Source organism: Schistocerca piceifrons, chromosome 3, assembly GCF_021461385.2.
Source record: "Schistocerca piceifrons isolate TAMUIC-IGC-003096 chromosome 3, iqSchPice1.1, whole genome shotgun sequence".
Lineage (NCBI taxonomy): Eukaryota > Metazoa > Arthropoda > Insecta > Orthoptera > Acrididae > Schistocerca > Schistocerca piceifrons.
The window spans coordinates 153,448,595-153,456,957 of NC_060140.1; positions in this window are offsets into that span (position 1 = coordinate 153,448,595).

The window sequence follows — 8,363 nt, forward strand, 5'->3', positions numbered from 1 at the left end:
AACGAAGCTGGAGCCGCGTAATTTGACTTGCTCCTCGTAGCTCACCAACGACCATTGTTTTTTCCGACGGTTCTATTCTTGATTTATTATTCAAAGTCCATTTGTTTTCAGATAACCATAGTTTTGGTCTGCTCACATCAGTTCATTGTCCTCTCATTGCTCTCTGACCTTTGTCTGTCACATCTCTATATACTTTAGAGTTTTTCATTGCTCTCTGTAATTCTTCCAAAGAATTCAAATGTAGCATTTATTGTGTCTGGATCTAGAATTGCACACTGTTGTCAAACGTTTTAATTGTTTCCTACACTCTGTTCCATCTTAACGTTGGTAGAGCTCGCACAATCCGGACTGTAGTCGTTACACAGGCTGAGTCGCGTAAGATGTAACACACCTATTGTTTCGTGAACGGTTCGATGCATCGAAACGAGATTCTCGACAATGTACCCTAAGGGGCATGTACTTTGGGAAGTGATAAAAAGTCTTAACTCCTGTATCGACCGACATATTGAAGCAAATAGGTTTCTTTAATGGCTCTGTGTACTTCTCATAACTGTATTCAGTAGCTCTTGGAAACACAATTACGTTGAAAACTTTCGCAAAAAATAGAAGAGACGTACTAAAATAGGAAAGCAATACGACGAGAGTCGGCAACACGATGTAAACACCGCCAAGCACAGCTCTTATTTGAATCTCCGACGTTATATTCAGCAATTCAGGTCTACGTTACTAAGGTAATACTTTATATCATTTACGACAGAGATACAGGGTCAGCTGTGATTTTTATGTGTGGGACTAAGGCAAATGATAGTTTCTTCCGCATCAGATGGGGCTTCGGAAAACTATCTCGAGTTTGCGTACGTTTCCAGGTTTTTAATGGAACAACTGCAGTTACAACCGGCAGTTGTCTGTTTAAACCAAGACCCTTTAGGGTGTTTGCACGAGCTCTTCGCACCATGCAGAGTGCAGAGGACGGCTTCGTTATGTTGACGACGGCGCAAACCTCCACTCCTCGACTTTGCGCCATAACGCTGTCTGTCTTTTTCCTTACGCTTGTCTCGCTTGCTACACCTGTCTCGATCTTTTCGAAAACTTCACATTTGTTTTTTTCATCATTCCAAATATTTTTGTGCAGCAGTGGAGAGCTAAGTTTGGTAGGTTATTAACGACGGAAAAGAGATTTAAATTTGGTTTCAATAGAAAATGATCTGTTCAATCATCTCGTTCTTTTATTTGCAATTATTCCACTAAGATATGGAACAAGGGGGCGGGCTGACATCAATTCGTAGTGCATTTTGAAAACTACAATCAGAAATAGTTGCAATCTAATATTCGTACGACTCAAAACAGAAAAAAAAATCTTTCACATACACATGTGGAACAAAACAAAGACATAATCTTCGCTGCTTACGAAATTCTTCCTTCTATAAAATCTGGTAGAATTCGAGCAAAACTTTGGCAATGTAAAATATATCCTTTCGTTGATCATCGGTTTGCAAATCGATCGAATCCCAACGTAAACTGGGAGGCGCACTTTTAACTGTTATCGAAAAAAATCTTTTCAAACACAAGTGTTGGCTGCAAGTTAGTAATTTCCTTTAGCAAAAACGAAATCAAATGTTAATAAACGAAAATAATACATGAAGTTCCTCTGAAGCAATAAAAAGCGATATGCTTTCATAAACCAGTAAGTGCGCTATTGTTTTTAATGTAATATCAGACCTCTACATTTAATAAAGTCACCTATATTTTATTGTTAGTGATATAGCCGGTAATTACCTGGAATTGGTCGCCAAACTCATCTTCAAGAGATTGTAGCACTTCAGCAAATTTTTCAAACCACACTCTTTCCTGCACGGATGTTGTCAAACAAAACCATAGCATCGCTGTGAATAAAGCACTTTTAAAAATCCGGATACCTCTTTAAAGGTAAAATTTATATATCGCTTACCCAGCTCACGAAAGTGCTGCGAACTTTTTGTGAAATGTTGTTTTCGACTTGCTGAAGTTTACTTTGGAAAGCTTTTATTTTCGATACTATAACGTTGATGAGATTATTTTCTTTTCGTAATTTTAGACAGGTCCATATAGTTGACGTCGATATGCAGCAGGATTTTAGAACATATATTGTGTTCGAAAATTATGAATTACCTCGAAGAAAACGGTCTATTGTCACACAGTCAACATGGGTTTAGAAAACATCGTTCTTGTGAAACACAACTAGCTCTTTATTCACATGAAGTGCTGAGTGCTATTGACAAGGGATTTCAGATCGATTCCGTATTTCTGGATTTCCGGTAGGCTTTTGACACTGTACCACACAAGCGGCTCGTAATGGAATTGCGTGCTTATGGAATATCGTCTCAGTTATGTAACTGGATTTGTGATTTCCTGTCAGAAAGGTCACAGTTCGTAGTAATTGACGGAAAGACGTAGAGTAAAACAGAAGTGATTTCTGGCGTTCCCCAAGGTAGTGTTATAGGCCCTTTGCTGTTCCTTATCTATATAAACGATTTGGGAGACAATCTGAGCAGCCGTCTTCGGTTGTTTGCAGATGACGCTGTCGTTTATCGACTAATAAAATCATCAGAAGATCAAAACAAACTGCAAAACGATTTAGAAGAAATATCGGAATGGTACGAAAAGTGGCAGTTGACCTTAAATAACGAAAAGTGTGAAGTCGTCCACATGAGTGCTGAAAGGAACTCGTTAAGCTTTGGTTGCACGATAAATCAGTCTAATCTAAAAGCCGTAAATTCAACTAAATAACTAGGTACTACAGTTACGAACAACTTCAATTGGAAGGAATACATAGAAAATGTTGTGAGAAAGGCTAACCAAAGACTGCGTTTTATTGGCAGGACACTTAGAAAATGTAAGAGACCTACTAAAGAGACTGCCTACACTACGCTTGTCCGTTCTCTTTTAGAGTACTGCTGCGCGGTGTGGGATCCTTACCAGATAGGACTGACGGAGTACATCGAAAAAGTTCAAAGAAAGGCAGTACGGTTTGTATTATCGCGAAATATGGGAGAGAGTGTCACAGAAATGATACAGAATATGGGATGGACATAATCAAAACAAAGGCGTTTTTCGTTGCGACGGAATCTTCTCACGAAATTCCAATCACCAACTTTCTCCTCCGAATGCGAAAATATTTTGTTGACACCGACCTACAAAGGGAGGAACGATCACCAAATAAGGGAAATCAGAGCTCTTACGGAAAGATATAGGTGTTCATTCTTTCCTCGCGACATAATGTCTGAGCCACAATGTCTGTTAAAAATTCTAATTACTACCCATTCAGAGTTGTTCAGAAACTGAGCCACGACGTAGCGTAATAGAAGAGCTCGATAAATCACTTTTCCTTTGCTCAGCCAGTATACCTCAGGGTGGTAGGGGATATCTGGATACTCCAAATGAAATCAAAAATTCTTTAAACTGACGATGAGTGAGCCAGTGAGAACGAATACAGTTTACCATACACACTACTACGTCATCACGTCTTGGAGACCGATAACATTTACACAAAGAGCCTCTTGGTGTGCAAAACAATGAACGGAAGGTAATTCGGCATGTTAAGCTTTTCCGCAGTAGGTCAATAGACCCTTTTACTTATCACACTTTGTTGGCCACCCCGTCTGTGGTTGTGGAAAGCGGCTTCTCCCGAGTGAGTCCTATTCCTTCAGCTGCGATTTCGAATGCTCCTGAAATAGCCGCGCTTGTAACAGTGTCCTTTATCGAAATCATATCTAGGAACTCTTTAGTTTTGCACTGAGGCGCCAAAGAAACCGGTATAGGCATGCATATTCCAATACAGAGATATGAAAACAGACAGAATACGACGCTGCCGTCGGCAACTATATAAGACAATAAGTGCCTGGCGCAGCTGTTAGATCTGCTAATGCTGCTACAATGACTGGTTATCAAGATTGAAGTGAGTTTCAACGTGGTGTTACAGCCGGCGCACGAGCGATGGGACACAGCATCTCTGAGGTAGCGATGAAGTGGGGATTTTCCCATACGACCATTCACGAGTGTATCGTGAATATCAGGGATCCGATAAAACATCAAATCTCCGACAAAGCTACGGGCGGAAAAAAAATCCTGCAAGAACGGGACCAACGACGACTGAAGGGAATCGTTCAACGTGACAAAAGTGCAACCCTTCCGCAAATTGCAGCAGATTTTAATGGTGGGCTACTAACAAGTGTTAGCGTGTGAACCATTCAACGAAACATCATCGATATGGGCTTTCGGGCCGAAGGCAGGCCCACTAGTGTACCCTTGCTGACTGCACGACACAAAGCCTTACGCCTCGCCTGGGCCTGTCAACATCGACAGTGGACTGTTGATGACTGGAAACATGTTGCCTGGTCGGACGAGTCCCCGTTCCAAATCGTATCGAGCGGATGGGCGCGTACGGGGAATGGAGACATCCTCATGAATCCATGGACCCTGCATGTCATGAGGGGACTGTTCAATCTGGCGGAGGCTCTGTAACGGCGTGAGACGTGAGCAGTTGGAGTGATACGGGACTACTGATACGCATTGATACGACTCTGACACGTAACACGTACGTAACCATCCTGTCTGATCACCTGCATCCATTCATGTCCATGGTGCATTCCAACGGACTTGAGCAATTCCAGCAGGACAATGCGCCACCACACACGTCCAGTATTGCTATAGAGTGGGTCCAGGAACACTCTTCTCAGTTTAAACACTTCCCCTGGCCACCAAACTCCCCAGATATGAAAATTATTGAGCAAATCTGGCATGTCATGCAACGTGCTGTTCAGAAGAGATTTCCACCCCCTCGTATTCGTACGGATTTATTGACAGACCTGCAGGATTCAGGGTGTCAGTTCCCTGCAGCTCTACTTTAGACGTTAGTCGAGTCTATGCCACGTCATACTGCGGCACTTCTACGTGCTGACGCGGGCCCTACAAGATATTAGGCAGGTGAATCAGTTTCTTTGGCTCTTCAGTGTATGTAGGTCGTCGTTCCTGACAAGCAAAAAAGAAATAAAAGGATAACTGAGCTGTGTTGCTTATAACCGAGGACTCATCAGGTGCGATGGAGTCCCCTAGAACGTTTTCAATTCTGGTTGCCAATTGTTCACTTAAATCCACGGCAATGTCTCCGATTCGCCGGGATATTGACATACAGAGAGTGGTATCCTACTATATGCTAATGTGGAATTTACCGTCCCTGTTACGTCCAACGAAACATTCTTTATCAATGGCCCTTCCGTAAACGGCTTGCTGTTGTTAAAATTAGAGCAACTTTTTAACTAGTTCTAAGAGTTCTTTCGCGGTACCCTTCATGTTCTTCGCCCTAAGTTAGAGAAAAAAAGATTGTGTTAGGAGTAATACAAGCGGAGACCAAAAGTAATACACATTTCAGGGCAATAAAAGCAAACATCAGTTTATTTCGAGGGCCTGTTAACCAAAATAAACATGCTAAATTACTAGTACTAACCTCATTTGTGGATACAGAATTCTCTCCTGCAAGAGTTTGCAGCTTCTTTAACTCTTCCTCTCTGGCGTCCCTTGTTATACTTTACTTAATTCACTTTGCTGTAGTGTCTTTCAGTATATGCATATCGCAGATTAGACATTTGAGTTTAACGTCGCAACTGACAAAAATGAGAAAGTTCTCACGCCAGTTTTAATTGACATTCGGAGATCTTTGCTTTTTTTCCTCTTTTCTGGCTCTTATCTATTTCAGTGTTGAATAAGCCGTCTACCACCGTACTCGGCAGCACACCACGGTAGCTTTACCACGCAAGCCGCGTTGAGGCGGATTAAGCCGAGTTGGACCGATGTAACGTGCAAACACATCTCGCTTTGCACACGCCCGAATTTCCGTGTGGGAGAGGCCTTGATTTAAACCTGTCTCGTTTCTGATTGTTTGTCAAAGCTAAAGCAGAAACGTCGGTCGTTCAGGCTTCATAAAGACAAACAGCCCTGTTCACGGAAAAGAAATTACTGTATTAACTTTCTTAGATTTGGGAAACGCGAAAATAATCCCTTACCTTTCTTTTGCCTAGAGATGCCGGAATGCTTCTTGAAGGTAAAACACCAGCTGTCGGACAAATGTGTCTATACATACTACTATAAATTGTAATTACCCAGAATACATTTTATCCAGGGTGTTTAACGACATGTCGTCCACGAAACAAATACTTTTCTTAACGAAACGTAGCTTTACACTTTATTTATGCATGTGCTCAAACTGTTTACCATAGACTACAAGGCACATCTGCAATAGCCGTTCGAGAGATAGACGAACAGGTGAAAGTATATTGGATGATAGGCAGCTGTGGCGATTCGACATGCATATCGTCTGGGGTAGTTGGGGCTTCACGATTGATTGTATTTTTCTGCGCTCCCCACACAAAGAAATCAAGAGGTGTGAAATCAGGGAAACTTGTCGGCCATTTTACTACAGCATTCCATCCTATCCAACGGTAAGAAAAGTTTTCATTCAGAACTTTACTTGTAACACGCAAAGTGTGACCCGGGCAGCCATCGTGTTGGAATTACATACACTGTCGCTTATGCAGTGATACCTCTTCTAGAAGAACGGATAGAAGACTAGTAAGACTGTGTGCATACGTGCTTCCGTTTAACACACCTGCGATGAAGTGAGGCCCTATAATGGAAGTTCGTATGATGATGCATCATACGGTTACGCTCTATGGTCGTTGGTCCTGTACATCATAAAACCAGTGTGATTTTTCCGCTGCGCAATAGTGCTTCGCCGATAAAGGAGCGCTTTGGAAATACGTAGGGTTATCTGACGGTCGCTGCAGAGCAAATTGACAACATTCTATACGATGTTCGAAGTCACGTCATCCGAGTGCCTGGTGTAGTGACAGATGATAAAAATGGAATTTATGTCGATGCAAGACGCGAATGACATTCGTCTGGTGAATGTCACATTCGTACTCCTCAGTCACCAAGCAGACTGATAACAGTCTTAGCTGGAACACCTTCTTTATGTCCTCCGTCAGTTGTCAGTTGCTGTCTTCCTTCTCATCCATTTCTGACGTCGAAGATGCCTGTTCGCAATACTGACCTACATGATTACACTGCAATTCACATTTAAGTGCTTGGCAGAGGGTTCATCGAACCACAATCATACTATCTCCCTACCATTCCACTCCCGAGCAGCGCGCGGGAAAAAAAAAACGAACACCTAAACCTTTCTGTTCGAGCTCTGATTTCTCTTATTTTATTTTGATGATCATTCCTACCTATGTAGGATGGGCTCAACAAAATATTTTCGCATTCGGAAGAGAAAGTTGGTGACTAAAATTTCGTAAATAGATCTCGCCGCGACGAAAAACGTCTTTGCTTTAATGACTTCCATCCCAACTCGCGTATCATATCTGCCACACTCTCTCCCCTATTACGTGATAATACAAAACTAGCTGCCCTTTTTTGCATCCTTTCGATGTCCTCAGTCAATCCCACCTGGTAAGGATCCCACACCGCGCAGCAATATTCTAACAGAGGACGAACGAGTGTAGTGTAAGCTGTCTCTTTAGTGGACTTGTTGCATCTTCTAAGTGTCCTGCCAATGAAACGCAACCTTTGGCTCGCCTTCCCCACAATATTATCTATGTGGTCTTTCCAACTGGTTCGTAATTTTAACACCCAGGCACTTAGTAGAATTGACAGCCTTGAGAATTGTACTATTTATCGAGTAATCGAATTCCAACGGATTTCTTTTGGAACTCATGTGGATCACCTCACACTTTTCGTTATTTAGCGTCAATTGCCACCTGCCACACCATACAGCAATCTTTTCTAAATCGCTTTGCAAATGATACTGGTCTTCGGATGAGCTTACTAGACGGTAAATTACAGTATCATCTGCGGACAACCTAAGAGAATTGCTCAGATTGTCACCTACGTCATTTATATAGATCAGGGACAGCAGAGGTCCCAGGACGCTTCCCTGGGGAACACCTGATATCAATTCAGTTTTACTCGATGATTTGCCGTCTATTACTACGAACTGCGACCTTCCTGACAGGAAATCACGAATCCAGTCGCACAACTGACCATAAATTCGTGCAAGTGCTTTGCGCGACGGTCAAGAATGGACACCCCTGTACTGCCCGACTGTTACGATAGCATTTCTTTGACATTCGCCGTACAAAAGTAGCATGTCTAGCTTTTCCTCATTGGTATATATATCTACAAGCAATGCATATTAAATCAGAAATGACCTTCCGATAGACGACACAAAGTTCCTGCTGGTTCTGCGGTGGAAAAAAAAGAAAGAAATGGTTCAAATGGCTCTGAGCACTATAGGACTTAACTTCTGAGGTAATCAGTCCCCTAGAACT